Genomic DNA, 23,801 nt, shown 5'->3' on the forward strand with positions numbered 1-23,801 from the left:
TGATTTTTTGTTATATCTACCTTATGCAAAACATGTCAAATTAATAGTCCCTCTGTAGGCAATTAAGGCACTGCTAGATCTACACACAAAGCCCAAAGCTGTCATGGTTTGAACGAGGAGCTTTACTGGCCCAAAGATAAACTAAAAGAACATTTTTCTATTTTACGAGATAAGGCCCACTGAGCTATATAACTTTATTTCAGAAGCGACCTGGCCTCAAATGACAGTTCAACGAAGTGGCTTATCACATGGAAATGTATAGCAGCCAAATACTATAAACGCACGTTTTATAAATTGCGGAGGGGAACACCAGAGAACCCGGAGACAAATACACGTGACCACGGGGAGAGAGACATGCAACCTCCAAATATACAGCAGGCGTCAGGGTCGAGGTCGAACCCACTACCTCCTGTATACCAGGCGAGGTAGTTGACATCCAACAACGTGGGTAAGCAGTGGTGAGATGTGGGAGGGTTTACAGCTTGCTGCATTCACTTAAGTGACCGGTAAGTCTTCCCCTTATTGGCTGCACGAGTGCCCTCCAATTAAGCCACCTGACCTGTGCACCACAGGAACAATAACGGTGATTGCGGCAATTAACCCGTAGGAGGATCACTTCTCTAACTGGAAGCCACAACCCAGCTCCCCACCCTGCGCATGCAAGCAGCGCACCCTTTATTCAACACGTAACCCATGTCCGTATCTGCGTGCGTGAATTCATGTGTACGTGTATACGTGCGGATTCTGAGTGCGTGTATTTGTGTGTACCTTGTGCGGTGTGTAAAAAAATATCATTGTAAAATGTGTCCGAGCGTGGTGCTAGCCATAATAGGTGCTCGTTAAGAGCACTTGCTCCAACAGTTTGTTAAGGCTTAATGGGGAATCTTTATCTTTGTGTGTATATGTGTGAGCAGTTGTGCACTGCGCTATGAATCCACTGATCTGAAGTTCAAATTAGGTACCAGCGACAACTGACAACAGTGGTCTCCCCAAGATCGACTCAGCATTAAATGATTACCTTACACAATATGTAACATGCCAGTAATGGGGAGGCGAAAGTGGATGAGGCTGGTGCTGTCCACGCCCTCGAATGTTATGCTGGCCTTAATAGGTGCTCACTAACTAACTGAACGTATCCCAGCAGCTTGTTAAAGGTTACCTGGGGGATCTCTTTATTTGTGTTTGGGGAGCAGTGGTGCAGTGATTAGTGCACTGAGTTATGAACCCAGTGACCTGAGTTCAATTACCAGCTACGGCTTGCACCCATGCAGCATGAAATCTGTCCTTCCTTAATGCATACTTACTTGTGTTATGAGTGGCTGCGATAGCCTATGTCCGTAACCTATGTTGCACGTGTGTGTACCCCAACAGTCACTGTATGGCTGCTCAGGGGGGTCATGGTGTAGATGTTGATGATACACTGAGCTATTATCTGGATGACTCGAGTTCAATTCTTTATTCGCACACGTGGCCTTACCTGGGGGGGGGGGGGGGAGGGGTCAGACATTTGTGACGATGTGTGACGAGGGGGGGGGGGTTTGAGAAAGTGACGTCACATAAAAATGTGCAACTTTAAATAAATATAGACAAAACGTTCTACTTAATTAAATAGACTTTTTAATACATATTTTCTCCTACAACATCAGAGTACAGCGCCACAATAATAACGCACTAAAATGACAATAGTTTAAAGCCATTTGAAGCATGTTTTATTTTTTTTGGGGGGGGGAAGGGGGCAGAGCTTTGTGACGTCATATCTGAGGGGGGTGGGGGGTCTGACTTTTTGTGACACCGTGTGACGACGGGGGGGGTGGGTTTCAAAAATCGTCCAAAATCACGTGACGTCGTTTATGGACGGCCCCTTTTGTTCAGGAGCTCAATGCCAATGTGGAGGTCTGCTCGACACGAGAGCGCTTCAGGAGATGAGAGGTTATTCTTTGTTCTTTCGCTAAAGTCACGTAGAAGAGAAACAATAAAATAATACAGATATTTTTTTATTATTTTATTGTTTCCCTTCTACGTGACTTTACCGAAAGAACCAAGAATATGATCAAGTATGTTGTGCTATTAAACATTATACGGGTGAATTTCGATTTAAAGCTTTCGTGACTGCAAGGATTCATCTTCTTTGGTTCTTTCGGTAAAGTCACGTAGAATGAGAATAAAATAATAAATTGATAAAATAAAATAACACAATAATATTCTCACGATGAAGGCCGCTTGTGTTGTGGCCGAAACGTCGTGAGAATATTATTGTGTTATTTTATTTTATCAATTTATTATTTTATTCTCATTCTACGTGACTTTACCGAAGGAACCAAAGAAGATTATACGGGTGGCTCGTTTGAACGCGAGCGGATATATTTACAATATACTTCATACACTGCCTTGATGTACAGCTTTTGCATTTTCAATTTTAGTTGAAGCATTTGAAAAGCAGCTCAACAATATGAATCCCTGCAGTCACGAAAGCTTTAAATCAAAAGAGATGAGAGTTGTTGTAGTTTTTGCTAATTCTCCAGTGGTGGCGAGGCACAGACTACAGTGGTTTACTTTATGGTCCGTAGTTTGGATTGCATGGCCGCTTTCGCAGTGTGGCGCGTGCCTTTAAATGTTCCATTCATGATGAGATGTGCGCATCGGCCTGTTGATGTTCTGATGCGTTCGATGGTTACACCAGCAGTGTCTTTGTGGAATGTCAAAGCAAAGAGGCGTGATGTGTGGGTCTCGAATTCGGAGGTTATTCTGGACCCCTGCATTGTTGCACTCCTTTTTCCAAGGCTCTTTCGTGGCCCACATGCAATGTGTTTTCGTGTCACCTTAAAAACAACTAATACCATCATCTGAGCCAAATGGACACCGTTTATTCGAATCCAGATACGACCAGGTTCCATTTCATGCCATTCACGCATTTGGCAGTTGGTATCGGAACATGGATGAGCCGCTCTCCCGTGCTAGCTCAATAAACATAGCGTGCCTCATGTGCTGCATCCCTATTAACACTTGCCAGACAAAGATGTTGCTGGCCACACCACCCCTCATGCGACATGCCGTCCTTGATATGTGCTCACAAACAAAATTGCCCACAGGGTACATTTATACCCAAAAATATATTCTTCAAGCACGGTATATTTATCTTTTTTTCATTTGCAGTAAGTCTGGAGTGATTACGTGCTGCTTCTGCCATTGCAATGCTATTGAGCTATGTTTTTTTGTTCACACGTTCCATTATCCAGTGTGAATCAATGGCATCTGGTTTAATATGCAGAGCTTTCAAAAGTTTATTTTTCACTGCCGATCTACTCCTACCCAATGAAAGGTTAGCAAACAAGTTGAGGAGAAGTTCATCTTGGAAGGATATTGTGAATTCAAAGGGCAAAGACAGAGCTTCACATTATGGAAACCTACCGTCGTATTTGAACTTACCTACACTAATGAAAATAAATCCTCTCATTTCTCATATGTGTTTGGAGGCTCATAGATATTCACCATTTGTTATATTTAAATAATTGTTGTTTGCGTTTCAGAGAAGTTTGGCTTTGACGTTGATGTACATTGACAGGACCACTAAGGATCAGAGGGCGTGTCTATCGAGATAATTGTCCTGGGAAACTTGCAGTTTTTTTGGGGGGGGGGGGGCTCTGTGTTATGACCTAGGGGCATGGATGAACAAAGACGCTGGCCCCCACTCAGCTGTTATGGGGGGACCCTAACAGGACATGGAGGAGTTTTGTTGTGCGGCTCTGCAGAGATGATGTTGCCGTGCCCTGCCGATATGGCGGTACGAATATCAATGTTATATTTTTTCACGAAGGGTGTGGTAAGGTTCTCAATGTCCATTAAGTCACCCTGCGCCATTACTCTAATTTCCTTGTAGCTCATTCCTAACACGTGACTGAATGTCACGGTAAATCGAGCGAGAGATTTTCCATTGGTTCAGCCGCAGGCCACGGTGACAAATCCGGCCACGTGACGAGGGCATTATTTAGCTTCGTGTGTCTCATTCCCCAGTTATGATGGCCGAGAGCATTGTTATTCCACGTGACTGTAAGTTATTGGAAGCATCTGGAAAGTGCAATCGATGGGGCTGGCTGTTTGGACGGCATTAAATATTCACGTGCACTCAAGAGCCGTCTGAATGCAGCCTCATCAACGATGATGTGGTGTCATGTTATTTCATCACCGAACAAAAGAGTGCTAATTGAAAGTGCGTAGTTATGTCCATTGATCAGAGTCAAAGTGTCACGATGCTCAAAATTGGTGTTTGTTCAAAAGCGTTTATTGATTCATGGCACCGAACCCAGAAGTGGAAATTCCATATTTATATGGTAAAAACGATGGGACCTTTTTGCCAGTATCCCATATATATATATAAAACTGCTCGACCGAGCTATCAGTGTTCTGATTACTTGCATTGTCTTTGTGCTGTTGACATTCTCTGGTCTAACACTGCTGGCGAGAAAAGGCCATAAAGAAGGCTGTCTCTGGTGTAGGCCAATTAGTTTCAAAGACAAATCTTGACTTAAAGCTTTCGTGACTGCAGGAATTCATATTCTCTGGGTCTTTCGGTAAAAGTCACTTAGATAAGTTCAAATTAATAAAAAAAATAATGTGTTCATTTATTTTTATTAATTTGAACCTATCTACGTGACTTTACCGAAAGACCCAAAGAATATAGTTTCAAAGACAATGCATATATTATTAGAGTGTGTTTGCATGTTTTGCCAAAAGTGCGTGTGGTTAATGCAGACTTGATGCCTTGAAAAAGGAATCTATTTGGTGTTTTAATATTTTAACACTTCCTGTTTTATTTCCAGAAAGGGTAATAACCTATTCTTATTTTTCATCATTTTGGTAAAAAAAAAACTAGTCTAGACATTGGATGACTACATTTGGAACATCACCAGGTTGAGCCTCGCAATTTCACCATGGAAGAGATGAAGACTAGAGTTAACCCTGACCAGAATTTGAATCCATGATTTTATGATTAGGGGCATCGTTGCTGTAACAAATGGGACTTATCACATCCTTATCGATCAGAAATAGCCAATAACAAGAGCGTGATAAAGTAAGGCATAAAGCATCGTTTATGTATAGCTCCCATATAGAATAAAGCCATGTTTAACACGTAGGCTTTCGCGACCAATATCATCCATAATAGAGGTTTTTGGGTTAGATCGTGTAAATATATAAATGTGTCGTGAAGAAGAATGCTTGTGTTGCGATCGAAACGTCGTGGGTTTTTTGCTTTTTATTTACATTTTTGTTTTCTATCTACGTGACTTTACCGAAAGAACCAAGAATATGAATGCCTGCAGTCACGAAAGCGTTACGTCTAAATCTCTGAATCACAAATAAAAAGCAATCTTTAGATTGCAATATTTTCACAAATAGCCACGGACACTACGATTCCGATTTGTAGAAAATACACATTTCTTCTCATTTGAATCAGAATAAAAGGGGAGAGTGGGAGTATTTCACGTAAGAGTTGTCACCTGGTCAGGGAATAACGCATCTTCCTTGGTACTGATTAAGACGAGGTTCCCTCTTTATGCAGACAGCGCGTGCCGGAGCGGCCCTCGAACCTTAATTGAATGCATCCTTGTTCCGTGGCCTCGGTTCGAAATGCTCGCGCATGATTGACTCACGACCAATTCCATCCAGCCAGTCGGATGAAAAGTAATTTCGTTGAAGGGTGCACACTCTGATGATATCGGGACGCCTCCGCTCAAGTCCGACCAACTTGACCATTCCGGGAGGTTCGCCGTCTCTCGGTGGGACGCGCGGACACGGGAAATGAGCGCGCGACGCGCTCGCGAGTGGCGTGCATTAAGACAGGAGGTGCAGGAGGGAATTTGGAAGGCAATTCTTTTCACAAAAGGCTTGTTGATTATTGGAATAGCCTCACCCCCCCCCTCCGCCGCAAGCATTGTTGAGGCAGATTCAATAGGTTCGTTTAAAAAAAAGCAGCTGGATGGGTTCATGTCGACCGGTGTAAAAGACAAAGATGTAATGGGAATAGAGGGAAGGACATGAATGTGTCCGAGTCCCAAACAATAGACTGATTATGGCTGAAGACAAACACAGACAAGCACATCGGTTCTCGGGCCTTTCATGTTGCATAAATGCATGATTCTACGGACACTTAACACTGTTATTATTAAGGCAATCTGAGAAAAATATACAGTATATATCATAGGCTAGCATTTTTGGCAATGGGCCTTCATCAGAACCAGGAGAGGTCACAATATTCTGACTGCCCCCCCCCCCCCCCTCTCTGTATGCTCCTAACAAGGGCCATCACCCAAAGTATGTGCCTTTTGTATGATGTTTGATTTGAAACCGGCGTTCATGACAATGGTGTTCATACGTTCGTGTTTAATTGTGCAACACTGCCAATGCAGACATTGAAGTGTGTTGTTGTTGTTTTACACGTTTGGGTTTTAAACTGAAACACTGTAAAAAATACTTTCGTTTGCAGCTTTTCTCAATCCACTGCTAAACAAAGGAATCCCTTGCAATGCATCGCTCACGGGGGTCATTTGACCATACTTTACCTTGCTGGCCAGCATAGGTTTGGGAAGGGGTCTTCCCAGGACTGGTGCGGAAATCGCTGGCTGCTGATGTTACTCATAACCAGAAACCTAACGAGAAGGAAATATAAGTTCATAGGGTGGTGCTCTAACCTCTTCACCTCCACCCAAACCATGACGCTAAAGTAAGTAAATTGAAATCATCATTGTGTCCATGAATGGTCTTATTTGGGGGGGGGAGGGGGTTGACCTCCTATGAAATCTACTGATGGAACCCACAGTGGCAGCTTTGCTTAGAAACCCGAGCTGATATCAGGGGGTACCATGTAAAAGAGACAAATAAAGAGCGGATGCTTGCACTTTGACGGATGAGGTTCAGCTGGAGTTCGATTGCAAATGCAAATAGTGGGGGAGATTGAGCGCTGCCCTGTCTGGGCCACAAGGAAGGTTGAATGGTTTGGATAATAGGCCGTTAGTATGTTTGCCAATGGGCTTATAAATAGAGGAGATATCTGTGACCTCAATCCACTAGCCCCAAGTTAAATCTGCCATTCGGGCTGACTTGCAGAATGCACCGCTGTCCTATGCAATTAATTAAGTTGCTTGCGATGGGATGGGATGGTGCGGGGGAGATCACTTTATTAATTTGGAATTTATGAAAAAATACCGACGTATGTGTTTGTTTGCGCTATACACGGTCCATACAATAATATTACCACATTTCACAATATGGTGATGGTATTAAAATATGTATATGTAGTTTTAAACACAGATTGCCAAACGAAGCTCATTCATGTGCCATCGATATTCCTTTCAATTGCATCGTGTTTGTGTGTGTTTTTTTCTCTCCATGGTTCGTTTCATAAAATGGTTCATTTTTGCGATGATTGATCACATTGCACTCTGTGCTGAGAGTGAATAAATGTCCTTTCTCTTCTATCGGGGAGGGGCAACTTGTTGCCAACTGAGTGTGCACATCGAGAATACATCGCCGACTGTGCAATATGCTTGATGTTCTGTCGGCGGCTTTTCGCAGGAACATTATAAATACGTACACCAATAATGTAATAACGTGTGCCATATCTCCAGGTCATGGGAGACATTCTGCACCATTTGATCATTAAGTGAGAGAAAAATCACTGTAATAGGGTCCACAGAGTTATTTACGCCTTCAATTAAGGTGCCTTTTCATTTGCACCGAGCGTAAGAACGCTTGCTGAGAAAAAAAATGGCAATTGTTTGCTAATTGGAGTGCGTCCCCCTGTTTTATTTTCAATTTACAAAGCCGACGTGCTGCTTTTTAAACAATAGCACAGGACAGATTTCCCTTGTAACGTATTTGTTCCGCGGCTGCTAGGCCTCGTGCTATCACATACGGAGCAACTCTGCTGCGGCTCACTGTTGTGAACTCATCAGGCACGTTGTTGATGTGCACATGTAGAACATTAAATATATCTGTGGGTTTCATTCAGCTACTTTGGTTCCCCCCCCCCCGCGCCCCCACTTCAAAAATAATGAGTGAATAAATTAAACATATTATCACAGGAACTGAACGTTGTCTTAAAACTTAAACATGTGTTTCTAAATTATTCCCATTGATGGAAAGGTGTTAGTGTTTACCTGCTGAAATAAGTAGTGATGTAGCAGCTTTAATGACCATGGGGTGGTGCTGTTAATGTAATGTTTACAATCCAGGGCTGGTGGTGGAAATTCCATATTCCTATGCCGAAGGTGAACAAATTACTGTAAAATGAAACATCACGAATTAATTTCCACAAAGCATGTATTCCTTCATAAATCCCTTTAAGGATAATAAGCTGCGTTTGACCCCAATTGGGATTCGATCTTATGACCCTGGGTGTGAATGATTCCTTGTTAATATAATTATTCTGCTATGACTTGCTATTAACACAGTTCCTGCATGATCGTGACCGATTCTCAGTTATTAATATTATTCTAGCTGTTACCATTCAATATTAAATGTATTAGTTATGAATAACATTATTACCATTGTTGTTATTTGTTATCAATACAGCATCCGTGGTAATGAGTGATTAATTATTCGTTTTTTTTCTAATTATATTATTGCTGTTTATCATTTAGTTCTTATTGTAGTCTCGGAATGGATGTCGTCGTGCCTTTGATGAAGGCAGCTCGATCTTGCAGACACATGTGGTCGACCTTGCGTGGACCAGGCGAGAGTTTCAGGAACTACAAACATCAGCGACCCGTGTGTGTGAGAGCTGCCCCGTTTATATGCAGTTTGCGTTGAAAAGTATATATATAATTGAATCACATTTGTGTTTGTTATGGATCATTGGCCCAAAACTATAAAGGTGTCATTGGCAGGATATGAATGGCGCAATGAATGTAATATATTGCGTTAAGTCATTTTTTAATTACCAAGGCTCAGCTGTAAAGTTGTTGGAATTCCAAAGCTTTAGACGGATCTTTGACATTTATGACGCACACAAAGATTGCACTTATAACTCCCAGCTTATATACATTAATTTTGCAGACATTAAACGCAAAACCCAATTAACGTAATTAATAATGCAGCAAAATGAATAATGTTCCGTCTTTTAACGGCTGAATCGCTTCCACAAATGGCATCAGTAATTGTGGCGACCGACTGAATGAAGCACTCCTTTCTTTTGTGCATTGTGCAGGCCTGAATAAAAGGCATCAATCTCTATTCAGCTCTGAATATCTGGGAAACAGCCATCGCTCTTATTAAGTGTGGCCCGCTGCGCTGTGTTTCTGAGATAAGACTCGCGGCCCCCATTCAGTAGCATTTACATCCACAGTAATTACTCTTCCTATTAATTGAAATGTAGATGGAGTGCCATGCGTTAAAAAAAAAAAACTTTCACCAATGTGTGTTGTGCGGGGAAAAAGGGGGGACAGCCTTTGTGTACAATTGTGCGGTCCATGTGTGTGCGAAGTTTTAACTGCGTTTGTTATTTCCTGCCATGCTCCAGCTTATTTGGTTGGTGAATGTCTTGTGTGCTCCTAACCCCCCCACCCACCCCCCAGCTTAAGCCGGCAATAATAAAGAGGCTCAGCGTTTGTGTGAAGTGTCATGGGTTTTTTTTCCCAGGCTGAAAAAAAATACTTATATATAAAAACGTGAATAAAAAAGTTCATAAATAACCATGGTCTCGAATACAGTCTCACGATTTCAGACATGAAGGCTGTGGCTAGCTTACAACGTCGATATGTTGACAATGTGTGTTGTTGTTGTCTGCGATTTTCAACAACAACAAATATATGATAATAATTTTACTTCCGTTGAATACATCCTCTATCTATTCTTCACCAGCATAACCTACTGAGCAGGGGAACGATATCGCAATAGTACAAGCAACCACGTAAAAACATGGCAAAAGGCAACGTGTAACATGCATATATTTCCCCTGTTTTATTTTTAAACGTATAAGGTCAAGGATTATCTTGCCAGAGTACACTGTCGGAGACTAAAACTTTTAAGTTCCAGTTTGATGGACGTTGCTTGAAAATGAAGGTATATGAGGCACATTCAGGAATGCTTTCAATATATGCCTTTTCAGTTAATGGCCAAAAAACGAATGGTCGTCATACGCTTCAGTATTGCCGGGACATTCTGGTGCTTGATTGTCAGATCCTATTAGAGTCCGAACACTGCAGAATTGCAGCTATCGCTCTGGATGGAAAATAGACTTGACGTGTGCTGACAAAAAAACATTGGCCATGAGGCTTAACCCTTTTCAAAACAATTCTTGAGACGCAGTGGAGAAATTAAATAACGGCAAGGGTGGGCTTACAATCTCACTTATTACACGCTTCATAAATAAAAGCCCGATCTGTTATTTGCGCTCGTGAAACAGGGCCTGATTGTGTTTTGACCATGGGGGAAATGACCGTGTCATAAATTCTTCATGATATGCTTTTTAAAAAAAGTCTCCAGAAGCTGCCTTTTTTTTTTAGTGCGAGCGGTAGTTTAGAACTTAAAGCAAAATCTATAATGTAAAGCATTAACTTCTGCCGGTGCTTGTGTGCGTGCAACTCAGGTAACACGGAGGATGCCCGCGAGACTGGAGAGTATGAGAAGGAATTTCTTGACAGGTGATTGTAAGTAATAACGAAGGAATTAATACAAATTGCACGTACAGGTCATACATTACAGTCGCATAGTGTGGTATGCGCGGTGGCACTTCAAGTTAAATCCCACGTGTTATATTCATAAGTAACGAGTCACAGTGTCTACATAATCAACAAGGTATTGGAGTCAAGCTCACGTAAATTCGCAGCACTGAGTCAGTGGTGCTAATTCCACATTCCGGGGGTGGACACCAGTCTAAACATTTATAGGACCCTATTTGCCAGTATTAAGATTTTTTTTTCAATGTTTTACCATTTCTAGTCTAATACAGGTGTTCAGATTTTAATATACCAAATAGCCACACATATTTATTACAAGGCGTCGAGTCTGCATTAACCACTCATGCTCGTGGTAAAAACATGCAAACTAATTTGCTTTGATGACACTTTGTAACACAGTGTTTGTTCCTGGGTAGTAAGTATTGTTTCGTTATTGCTTATGTTTAAAAAGTATAGAAAATGGCTATTATACCCCACAAACTTTGCTTTTGTGATCAGGACAGTGGTATTTTAAAATGTACCTATTTTCAATGAGAAAACGGGCGAATTTGTGTCTTTTCGTTCACATAAAGTCAGAAAAAAAAACAAATTAGTAAAAATTAACATGCATTTCTAGTAAAGTAATACAAAAATTACCACAAAAGATTTAGAAATGAGTAGTTTTTCGAAATTTACAATTATACTGTAAATCACTTTCACGAATGAGCCCCCAAATGTAGTCTCCCATCGTTATACTGTCCTTGGTATCGGCGTTCAAAGTCCAGTATATCCAAGTGGAAGCACTCGCCTTGCTCCTCCGAGTATACTCCCATGTTCTCCTTAAATTTATGAAGATGACCATCAAGGATATGGACTTTGAGGGACATCCTACAGTTCATTATGCCATAGTTCTTCAGCAGAGTCTCAACCAGCTCCACATAGTTTTCGACCTTGTGATTGCCCAGGAAGCCACAAACCACTGCGACGAAGCTGTCCCAAGCCGCATTCTCCTTACTAGTGAGCTTCTTGGGGAATTCATTGTACTCCAGGATCATATTTATCTGTGGTCCGATGAAGACACCGGCTTTGACTTTTGCCTCAGACAGCTTAGGGAAGAAGTCTTGAAGGTACTTGAAGGCTGCTGACTCCTTATCTACAGCTCTGACAAATTGTTTCATAAGGCCCAATTTGATGTGCAATGGTGGCATCAGCACCTTCCGGGGGTCCACCAGTGCCTCCCACTTGACGTTGTTCCTCCCCACAGAGAAATTGGTCCACTGTGGCCAGTCCCGCCTGTGGTAGTGTGCCTTGATGTCCCTGCTGTGTCAAAGGCAAAGATAGCAGGGAAACTTGGTAAAACCGCCTTGGATACCCATCAGGAATGCCACCATTTTGAAGTCTCCGATGACCTCCCAGCCGTACTCATCATACTTCAAGGCGTCCAGCAAGGTCTTGATGCTGTTGTGATCCTCTTTGAGGTGCACCGAGTGAGCCAGGGGAAGAGACGGGTACTTGTTACCATGATGGAGCAGCATGGCTTTGAGGCTCCTGGATGAGCTGTCAATGAAGAGGCGCCACTCATTCGGGTTACAGGCGATTCCGATTGCCTCGAACAGACTGGTCAAATTGTGGCAGAAACAGAACCCATCTTGACGGGTGAAGAAGCTGCAAAAAGGTTGGTGACGTTTCTTCTGATCTGCGACTTGCACACTTTCATCCAAAAAGTTCCACTGCTTGAGCCTAGACGTCAAAAGCTCGGCATTGGACTTGGTGAGCCCAAGATCTCTGATAAAATCGTTGAGGTCTTTTTGGTTGGGGTAGTATGGGATTCTCTCCTCAGCTCCACCTCTGAAATTGTCACCTGGATCTACAACGTCTTCCTCGCTCTCTGACTTGCTGCTCTCTTCTAAAGACGGCTGCTCTCTCTCCGGAGGAGTGGGTACGGGGAGCTCATGGCAGTGTGGCACCGGGCGATGGATGAAGGAAGGTCGGGATACGTGATAGCAGGTGCATTCTTGCCAGTCCGACGTTTAGAAGTGTCCACCATGCACAAGTAGCAGTTGCTTGAGTGGTCAGTGGGTTCCCGCCAAATTCTTGGGATAGCAATCTTCATGGCTCTCTTTTCCCCTCTGTACCATCCTACTAAAATACATTTATTTCACCCATGACTAATGTGCAAGAGATTCTCGCAGCATTTTTCATATATGATATATTTTTTAAATAACATTGATACTTGTAAAACATTTTTAAATAAAACTTTTACAATTTTTTTTTTTACAAATTTTATAACATTAAATTCTGAGCAACAATTGTCCATCTTATCTTCCAGAGTTCTTTTTCATTGCACGCAGGTGAAATGAGGTGCCCAGGGTTTATCTTGATCCTCGACAGGCATGCTGAAATATGCCTTGTAGGCCTCACACATCTTAGCAGATGCTTCCACAGAGTACTTTTCGCTCTTGTCTTGATCAATTGGCCGCAGACATAGCAAAATTCGTCTGCCGGATGGTTGCAGCCTCTTGATGTCATCTCAGAAAAATTCAGATATGTATCCACTTAGGCAACTGGATCTAAACTGAACTGGTGGGCTTAAAGCCCCTGTATTTATACTACTATTTATATTACTGGAAAGTTCTAGAATGTTCTAGAAGTTACTCCAAGTTTACTCAGCACTGAATCTATCTGGAATGTTCTGGGAAATAGGTAAATTTCAAAATATCACAGTCCTGGTCACAAAAGCAAAGTATGTGGGTAATAATAGCCATTTTCTATACTTTTGAGGCATAAGCAATTAGGAAATAACACTTATTACCCAGGAACAACAATAAATTGTTATACAGTGTAATGTATGCATTGTCCTTTAAACAGATTGGCTTACACCAGAGTTAACATGTTTTTTTTATGGCCTTGTCTCACCGGTGCGAGATCAAAGAATGGCAAAAGATGAATAGTACAAGGATAATGCGAACGCCAAAGCATTAACGGCTCGGGTTAAGCACCTTTATCTCTGAGACCCTTTTGCCAGTGTTAACCATAGGATAGCTGTTTGGCTTGTAATTATTCGGTCACCTTCGCAAATCGAGAAATTGTCACAATCCGGGAGCACGATCAAACCAGAGAATATTTTTTTTTCTAAAATGCATCTCTATAATGTGTTGCATCATAGCACCTCTAGTGGTTACACACAACATGTACGAATCGAAAAAAACCCCATCCATTTCTTGTGCACAATTCGTCTGACACGTGAGTTTCGGAATTCGATTTTCATCGTTGACCCATCATTAACGGTCCCTAGTCGCCACTGTGGATGGATTACTCTGAAGTGCAACTCGTGTGGCGTTTGAGTTTGGACTGAGTTCAGTGGCTTTATCCACAGTGACATCGTGATCCCATGCCACGTGCAAGTGAAGCGGCGTTGCGTAGGACACAGAAAAGGTTCGCACGTCCAGTATTTCTGATAATCCCAACAGCACAACATTAAGTGTGTTCCACTGTGTCCTTAGCAAGTCCTTGTTAGCTAATGGCCTCTGACGAATAATTGTTCAAGCCTTAAAATTACCGCTCTCCCTTTATGGTTATTTTATTATCGGGACCGGCCATAGGTGGCACAAATGGTTTAAACAACACATTGCACTTTAACGATGCCTGAATGTGTATTTTTTTTTTAAATGGTAGTTTTTCACGTATCTGTATGTATGCAAAATTATAATTCTTTGAAAACCCACTACTGGATAAAAGGCCACCTCCTTACCTCCGATTAGCTCAGTTTGCTACGTATGGTGCGAAATAAGTTAAACGTGCATACGTACTTACACTGTGTCATTTCACCATACTTCACCATGTTGATCATTTCGTATTTTTGAAGGGGGAGATCGAACAATGGAATCGGTTTGGATATTACCCGCTGCTGATGTTAGCCATGGCCGGTAATTGAACCCAGGTCGGGTTCATGGTACAGGATGCAAACCACCCCTCCATGCATGTATTCAATAAATATAATTAAATTATCATAATTAGTTAATCGCATGTCAGATGACTACAATGTTCTTAGGACAGTTGATCCATTGGGGGAAGTTGCTTGCCCGACATGTGCTTACAACTTGGCGAGTGTGCACTGACAAGACTGTTGCTACACCACGGGTAGCTTGGGTCATGATTCCAGCGCACAATGACCTACTCTTGTGAGTCGCGTCACAGCTGATTAATTTCCACTCTTTACCTTCCGTGTACCTTGTATCGTTGCCGGACTCAATGTGCCAAGGGCACTCGACTCACAATCGGAGGGTTGTGCGTTTAAACACAAGTTGGAGGTCATCCTGCTAATCTTCCCATTAGGCATTGTAGGAAGTCAACCATTGTGGTCCTATTGAAGACAATGGCCCCTGCCATAAATAGGAAAATGTCTTTTCCATCAATGGCCCAGGGCCCGCCAATTTAGGTGACAGCCGCCCCATTGGCTTTGATTATCACAAGTGAGGGCCCATACTAACAGTGATATCCGAACTTTTTTCAGGAATACACGCATCATGCAGTGACCGGAAATGTGTCTAAAAATGTAAACAAATTGCAAAAAAGGAGCAAAATAATAAATGTCCGTTGAGCAACTGCTTTGTGGTAACTGCGCGATGTAAATCTAGCACAGGCCACCACTGTTACTCACTATTGAGCCGGGCAGTTCTTTTATCGTCCACTTTAGTGCCATTGGATTCTATTCTGCTGGATGTGCGGTGTAATTTAGCACCAAACAGTTTTCAGCAGTGGGAGTCTTGTGGCGGGAGAGCAAATAAATAAATAACGCCGGGATATATTTGTTTTATATCGCAAAATAAATAAATATATTTCAATAAGTCCCTATACACCCATTTCCACACAAGCACGCACCTTAGAATCCAGTCATCACATTTTAGTGGCCCATTCCTCTTGAAAGATGAGCTCAGTTATATGTGAGCCACATTTCCGATTTTTGCATTTTATCCAGTAAAATCCCAATAAATGTTTTAACGTCTGTTCTTATAAAGCGCCAATATTTTTTATAATCTCGCAGGACTTTGCTTTAATAATGGTCACGTGCCGTCATTCTGCATGCAATATTATGTGTGCTGTGCGTGCGTTTTCACACCAAGTTGGTATCAATCACATTACAGATAAACTGATGAGCAGAAGGTTTTTCTGCCAATTACAAATATAAATTTAAGTTTTGGCCATGTGGCATCGAGATCAGAAGTCAGAGCACTGAGCTGGCTGAGATCCTGGGTTCGAATTCATGTTTCAGCCAGCACTGATTAGCCAGGGTTCTCAAGTGTGACGAGTTGATGGTCTCAGCCAATTACAGCTCTCAGACATAAGCACTTCAGTATGATTGACATGTCAGGGACAATCTTTGCAGGGCATTTAAACATTTGCCCCTGGTGCGAGTAAAGAAGGTCTGTTGAAGTGTCTTCAGAAGCAGTTCTGTGACATAAGCTTCTGGGGTCCTTTTTCTGACTCGAAGTGATGCACTGCTAGCCGCAGAATTACAAATGACAATTTATTCATCCAATGACATGGTACGGCAAGCACAATTGGAACGTAATAGAGAAACATAGGCGAAGAAATGACGTTAATATAGAAAGTAAAGGTCATGTTTAAATGGTACAAAAACAAAACGATTGGATATCCGAGACCTTTTCCTTTATTTTACCTTCATATATTACATGTTATTAAATTGCTTTGTGGGAGAGGTGATCACGTGATCTAGGTTCACATCCTTGCCAGGGCTGACATGAGTGGAAAGTGATGGTCAGTGTGGGTTAGTGAGGGGTTTGTCTAACGTCACTTCAGGTGCAAGTGAGAATGCACACTGGTCAGTGTGGTTAAACAACCCCTATGACGTACACGCAGAATGTAACCACAAATGTGCATAATAGCAAATACGGGATCTGTCTTATGTCACTTCAGGTGCAAGTGAGAATGCATTCGTGTATTTTTTTTTATCAAAGCATATTCATGCTCGGCCAAACTAAATAATGTATATATGAATCTACAAATCTGGTCAGGTGGTACTGTGGTTAGAGCACTCAACTAACACGTGGGACCTTGTCAGTTCTAATTCTAGATGGAGATATATTCAGCCTATCATTCCGCTGGGGTAGAGAAAATAGGTACCGCTTTGTTAAACTATGGTTTAAACCAGCCCATGCCATGGGAACGTGGAATTTAGACCCCTTGTTCAAGACATCCCATGGCTTATTTGGAAGCAGTGAGATGCTCTGACCTTTGACTTCACTGCGGTTTTGCAGGCCTGTGAAATTTTGTTTTCCATTTGCAGATAGTTGTGCTTCATTTTCACACTGGGCATGTACGAGTTGTTGAGGTACGACATTTTTAAGACCGTCTGTGTCCTGCATTGTGCAGCAAACAAACAAAAAAATCACTAAATCTAAATTCAGTTCGCCAGGTTGCAGTGGCAGTGCTTAGGCTGGGTGATGTGAATTAGTGTGATTCTGATTGGACAGGGAGCCATCCACAAGAGTTATCTCAACACTTTTCTTTCCACCTATAGGGACCTTTATCCTTTTATGGTTCTTTGTGCTTGGCACTAAATAACAGCCACATGAAAAATGCATTGCATAAATATGAATTTCCCTCCAAGTGCTTTCTGATGCAAATAAAAAAATAAAACCAGACTAACGAGCAGCATCATGACATATCAACAAAAAGAATATGCATTGTGCTTTAAATATAAAACAAAAATAGGTGGAATTTATTTCCATTATTTGGTTTATTAGTTGACTGATTCATCCGAGTTTTGTTGTTTCCAATTTTTCAAAATAAGTGTTATTACATTTTATATTGTGGTATCTGAAACAAAACGCCTGTAAACAATATACGATAATATAACCGACATCTCCCTGTTTAATGAGAAGAGAAAAAAACACCCCAATGCAAATGATTTAGCTACATAGAAGCTGCCTGTGTATTTATAAGCTGAGTAAAAAGACATGTATACTTTATAATGGACTACAGCCAAACCTCCAAAACCATAAAACACATCTCTGTGTAGAGGAAGATGCTGAATATAAATAGTTTCAGTACAGTTTAATTTGTCATCTTCCCCAAAGGAAGTCTTGACATTCTGTTTGAAAACATGAATAATGTAACTAGTGCAGAGGCATTTGGGGTATCAATCTTAAACAAACTAAATCTGGTGATACCACACACAGTTGTTTAATGTATGTTTCATACGTGTCAAATGCGATGCACGTTATTCCATGCGTCTGCCACGACGGGTTCCATCTCGTTTGAGGCTCATGGCGTGGGAGCCAATTTAATTGCATCTCTGCGCAAGATGGACAAACGCTCCGACTCTGTGACACTGGCTTCGCATTGTGAGGTGAAGCAACTGCAATTTGGGGGCATCGGATGCATCCAGCGAAAGTCTCACCGTCAGAGCTCATACATCCGCATAGGCGTTGTGGCACGACTCCAAAGGACTGGCCTGTCTCTCAAGGCCACCCAATTCCTGGCACCGATAAGCATCTTCTCTTGGACCTTTGCCGCGCGGTTGCGTGAGCTTGGTATGCGCAGGTGAAAGCTTGAATCATTGCTGAATGTATGGGGCGGGGATAGCTAGCGCGTTGGTGCCGTGCATTTTTGATCTACGAACCTGTTGGGCTGAGCACTTCTTGGCCATGGAGAACGATAATTGTGAATTATGTTCGAGCTGCTACTGGAGCCCTCTTCACCAACTCTCACGAACCAGCATGGTGAAGTCTCGTCAAAACGACCATCACGATCGACATGGCGTGGAAAGGCCTTCATCCAGCAGATGGATTAACGAAGTCATGTAAATTATTGTTACTATTAACACGATCCGAATGAGACGCCTTTGATGAACTTCTATTGGGACGGTCGTGATGGTTTTTTTTTGCTTTTAAAAACTCTGCTGTATGTACCCGATCGTGTTGCAAGTGTACATGTTTGTTGATTGTGAGATGCATGCTTGTGTGCAGTCACTTAAATGTATAATTGAGTTGAGTAAAGATGGACTGTGGTTGGGCATGAGGATTGGCATTTGGAAAAAATATCGCTGAAATGCTTGGAAAGGGCACGCACGTCACACCCGCAATGAACACAACCGTGATTCACACACCATAACTGGTGGGCAGGGGGTTGGGATTACCTATCAGCAAAAGCCATGATCCTTGGGTCGGTTTAAATTTATATAGGTCAAGTGAAGCATATCATCGAATTATCAGCGGTCATTGTGGCTGGCCCAGGCAGAACGTGCGACTGGCAATTAGAAAGTCGCGAATTTGATTGTTGATAGGGGGTGGTGACGTGGCCCAGCCCGTTTCAGAGGTTCGCGGTTTTGAATTCGACAGGGCCACCCCCGGCCATTACTTTGGGCCGTTTTAACCTTAAAATGCGTGCCATCTGCTTCACAGTGGACATTGCGGATCGCCTGATGTCATTCGAAATGAGCAAGGCCATTTTGTCGTGGAGTCACGGTCCAAATTTGCTAAATTATAAATAAACAAATTACTTAATGTGAATTACACAAAGCATGAATTAATCGCCCCTGCTTGAATGCGAATGCCTGTTTGCAAGCCAGCTGATGAGTCATCTTGTGCCACGCAGGGACTGCCGTCACTAAGGGTGCCCTTTCAAAAGCTTGATGTGAGATGTTATGTAAAAGTGGTCTGAGATGCCCCAGTGTATCAGGGACAAATCATGGTCATATCATTTATTGCCGGCAACTCAGGTGATAATCCCTCCAGGTTCGCTTAAGCCAGTGTTTGTTCTTTAGAGAGGTTTGTCCCTACCATAGAAATGTGGAATGTCCATCAATGGCTCAGGAACGCCAGTGAATATGAGCGTCATCCAATTGCCCCTACACTTTTATGACACTTGCATCGATCACGGTTTGGCAATCGATCATTACCATGGCTATGGTAACAATAGCTCAAGAAGTGGCATCCAGCATCAAATGTCAAACATTTAAAAATAGGATCTTTATTAATGTTTATAAAAAAATATTTCATAATTGTGCACAACCGAGGCCATGACAACAGTGCACGACGTCTCATTGTCTTAAAAAAAAATCCTCATATACAGTGTCTCGTGCTTTGGTGTTTCCAGCCCCGTGTGAATTAAATGCCCCGCACGAATGGTTTCTTACATTTGGGCCACACTTTCAGACACCAAACATTTGTGAGCAGTTACTGGGGGAATATGTCTCAGCGTTGAGTGCTCCCAAACCCATGGTTTCCACTGGGGCCCACAAAAAAACACACCACCATCTGTATCGCAGAATCTAAATTATTGCCTCCATTACAAAGCTTTTTAATTGTTTTGCTAGTGATGCTAATTTGAATTAAGAAAAACAACAACATAACAAACAAGTTGATGAGCCTCTTTCCCCCCTTAGCATTATGTGCAGAGCATTAAAAGAATCAGATTACTTTAATTCAAATAGTTCTGTTTTGGGGCGCATTAAGTGCTTTTGTTCCGTAATCCTTACTCTGGGTTTTAGCATGCATTTTGAAACAATAGGGTTATTAGAGTGTTCTTGTACACCTTATTGATTAAGTGCTTGAGTCATGTAATTACACCGCAATTCTATAAATCATGCTGTCAGCAGAAACTGGCCACACTTGATCGTATTTCGTGCTGTAATGATTTTTATAAATCTTTAATGCCAAAGTCTTCTTTTACATGATTTAAGGCAACAGTCAATTAAAGTGCTTGTATTTCATGGGTGCATTTACAAATCAGAGTTGGAAGCCTCATTCCTTCCCCCCAACCTCCCCCTAAAAAGGTCATGTTATTATTATACTGCTGCAAAGACGCAGTGCGCAGTCGCTCTCGTTTTAAAACAACTCTTCACGTGCCACCTAGCGGTGAGGGTGGCTTGACTTGAAATCATCCTTTGTTCTATTTTTTTTTGCATCAAGGACAAAGTCCATTTCCCGAGAGGGCTCTTTTTTTGAGGGGGTAAATGTCCACGGAGTGTGCGCCACGTTCGCAATTCCAAAACGGGATTCTATTTTTTTATCGTCGCGTGTACAATACCGAGGGATTAAACAACAACAAACCCCACTACGCGCTTGCCACCGACGTCTGCTAATACTCGGCATTTTTTGCGCTGCTGTTTAAGTCAATGCAAACGCGCTCCCAACGATCCGTTCGGCTGTTTGTGTTACCAGCGTGTTTACATTTTTTTTTTGCCGACAGCGAGCGAAGATGTCCGCTCAATTTGGCGCGGGCACGTGTACATCTCAAGGAGCAGGTGAAAGAACGCGATGCCTGTCTGGGCAGCTGCCCGCGAGAAGAGGGAACAACACACACACACAAAAGTCCCCGCTCCACGATCCGGCAGAACTGTCACGGACAGGGAAAGTGTCCCCTGAACCGACATGAAACAAAAAGGAACGCACCCCCCCCCCGCCCCCCTTCCTTCTTTTTATATAGTCGGAGGCTATGATTCAAAGGACTCGAACGTCGTGTTATAAGGGCTGTAAATTCCGAGGCTAAATATCACGAACGTCCTCCGATTTAACGGCGGTTTTTTTTTACATTTCTTTGGGTCTTTCGGTAAAGTCACGCAGATACGTTGAAAGAAAATAACAAAAAAAACTACGACGTTTCGATCACAACACAAGCGATCCTCCTGATGACGATCGCTTATTGTTGCGATCGAAACGTCTGCGTCGGTGTCCGCTTGCCCATCTCGACGCCCGTTTCGTCACCTCGAGCGTCAACGCGCGGTTACGAGATGCGCAGTGACGAGCTTGAGAACGGGATGGTTTTTATTGTGGTTGTTGTTGCTGTTGTTCAAAGAGCCTGCCACACTCGCATTGTCTACCGCTTCGTTCTGCAATGCACGGCGGCAACACCTCTCTCATTCAATTGTTTGATTGGTCAAGAAAGACAAAGGGAAATTTCGATTGAAAGCTTTCGTGACTGCAAGAATTCATCTTCTTTGGTTCTTTCGGTAAAATCACGTAGAGTGAGAATAAAATAATACATTAATAAAATAAAATAACACAGACAGTCTCGTCCCTTCACCTGATGAAGGCCACTTGTGTTGTGGCCGAAACGTGGTGAGAATTTTATTGTGTTATTTTATTGTATTAATTTATTATTTTATTCTCATTCTACGTGACTTTACTGAAAGAACCAAAGGAGAAAGACAAAGGGAGTTGTGTCTCACCGACGTTGAACTTCTTTCGCACCGTACACAGTCAACCCTGATAATCGGAGGTTTGAAACCATGATCCCAAATACAGTATAAGATGTGTGTGATTTTTTTCAAGTCTCTTATTCTCAAAAGACTTTAACCGTACCGTATGGCCTTGTATTGGGCTTTTTAATGCCCCTCGGCATTTACTTCAAATTAATTCCATACATACACCTCAAACAATATCACAGCGGGGGGCTCCATTTTTGAAGGTGTTGACCCAGAACCGCTGATGCACCTTTCTCTTTAACATGTATCATTTGCCGTGAATGTATTCAATGTTCACATATCTGAGACATTTCAGTAATTCGAGTGTCGTGTCACCTTTAAAAAAAACAGGGACGCCTGTGCTCGCTCAGCTCTCTGTGTCATGGCTGTAATTCCGGCAGAAGCCACTGTTAGTACAATATTTCCCATGGCCTATTTCCCATCATTGTACTATGAAACCCATGGACCAGATGCCGTCTGAGATACCTCGCTATTCATTGAAATGATCATGCATTCAGGTGTGTAGGATTGGCACTCACTAGCCTGTGGAATGCCTTACCGAGTCCATTAAAATCAATGAAAAACCCCGCAGCATTCAAGGTTAATTTGAAAACGACATTTATTCAACGAGGCTTTTGCTGTATTGTTGCGATCACGATTGTGTGTAGGTGCTTTGTGACAGGTTTGTGTGTGTGTATGAGGTGTTACATAAAGCGAAATGATGATGGTGGTGGTGAAATATGCCTCACAAAGCATTCCATAAAGTTTACATCTAAAATGCAGTATAACACGTAGGCTTTCGTGACCAATATCATCCATAATAGAGCTTTTTGGATTAGATCGGGTAAATATATAATTGTGTCGTTAAAACCCGCCACCACCCGACACAGCCAACTGGTAAGGGTTGCCACGTAAACAGAACGTGGCCAATTCGTCACTAGTACAGCACACCGGTGTGTTGGAGAGCCAAGCCACAACGTTTACAATCTGAGTACGACGTTTCGCCAGTAATTGATGAAGTTAGTTGTAATTACTGGCAAAAACGTCGTCCTCAGATTGTAAATGTTGTGGCTTGGCTCTCCAACACACCGCTGTGCTGTACTACGCGATCGAACCCAAAAACCTCTATTATGGATAAAATTCAGTAGTTATTTGGGGGGTTTTCAAGGTCAATGGTACATTTTTTAAAAAATGTCAGTACAGAGGCCATGAATTTGGCCATTTCCAACGAGAACAAGACATCATCTGCACGTGCTTTTGATTGTTATCCTCTTGCAAACAGTTTGTTTTTATTTCTCCTGACCCTCCTGTTTTCCTCGATTGTACAAAAACACTCAATAAAATCTGGCAAGCATCCCAAAGATAGTTTCTAGACTCAGTTGAGACTTCCCTGCATGTATAAATAATCACGGTAGTATAATTATTAGAATGTTTATTAAATCATATCCAGTGCGCCTGCATTTATTTAAAGGCATATAAGTAGAGTATCCATAAAAGAGGTAAATATGAATGTGTCTACCACCCGATACACAAGTCGAGTAGTTGGCACGGTGGCGTGTCGTGCACTGTGCTATGAACTTGGCACCTGAGGTTCAATTCCCAGCCATGGCTACCAGTAGTGGCAAACGTCATTTGAACGAGTTCTGGTTCCCCATTCTTCTCTTCCCACACCGGCTTTATTACACAGAGCCATACTATGGCTGAGTTTGAGACAATCCCCAAGCGTAGAGTACCGTCAAACAAAATATAACAGCACAAGATAAGTCGTGGAACGGTGTGCAGTTTCTCTTGGATTGACGGGCTTAAAATGTATTAATACAGGCAGCACGCTGAGCACAAACACAGTGCAATATGGCCTTAATACTGCCGCCTCTATAATAATCCTGCATGATAGTATACCTAATGAACTTACTATTATTTTGTCACGAACAGGTCGCGTG

At 42.3% G+C, this 23,801-nt stretch overlaps 1 long non-coding RNA gene across 1 annotated transcript in view; it reads left to right on the forward strand.

Annotated features, from left to right (window-relative positions):
- LOC116944124 (uncharacterized) overlaps positions 1 to 23,222 on the forward strand; it is a 68,792-nt gene extending 45,570 nt beyond the window's left edge. Inside the window, exons 2-3 of the long non-coding RNA XR_004403047.2 lie at positions 10,583 to 10,643; positions 20,868 to 23,222. This is a non-coding gene — a long non-coding RNA (uncharacterized LOC116944124). The remainder of the gene's footprint in view (positions 1 to 10,582; positions 10,644 to 20,867) is intronic.
- The last annotated feature ends 579 nt before the right edge of the window (positions 23,223 to 23,801 follow it).

Source organism: Petromyzon marinus, chromosome 20 (genome assembly GCF_048934315.1).
Source record: "Petromyzon marinus isolate PM22_M1 ecotype Great Lakes invasive population chromosome 20, UKy_Petmar_22M1.pri1.0, whole genome shotgun sequence".
NCBI classification, from domain to species: Eukaryota; Metazoa; Chordata; class Hyperoartia; order Petromyzontiformes; family Petromyzontidae; genus Petromyzon; species Petromyzon marinus.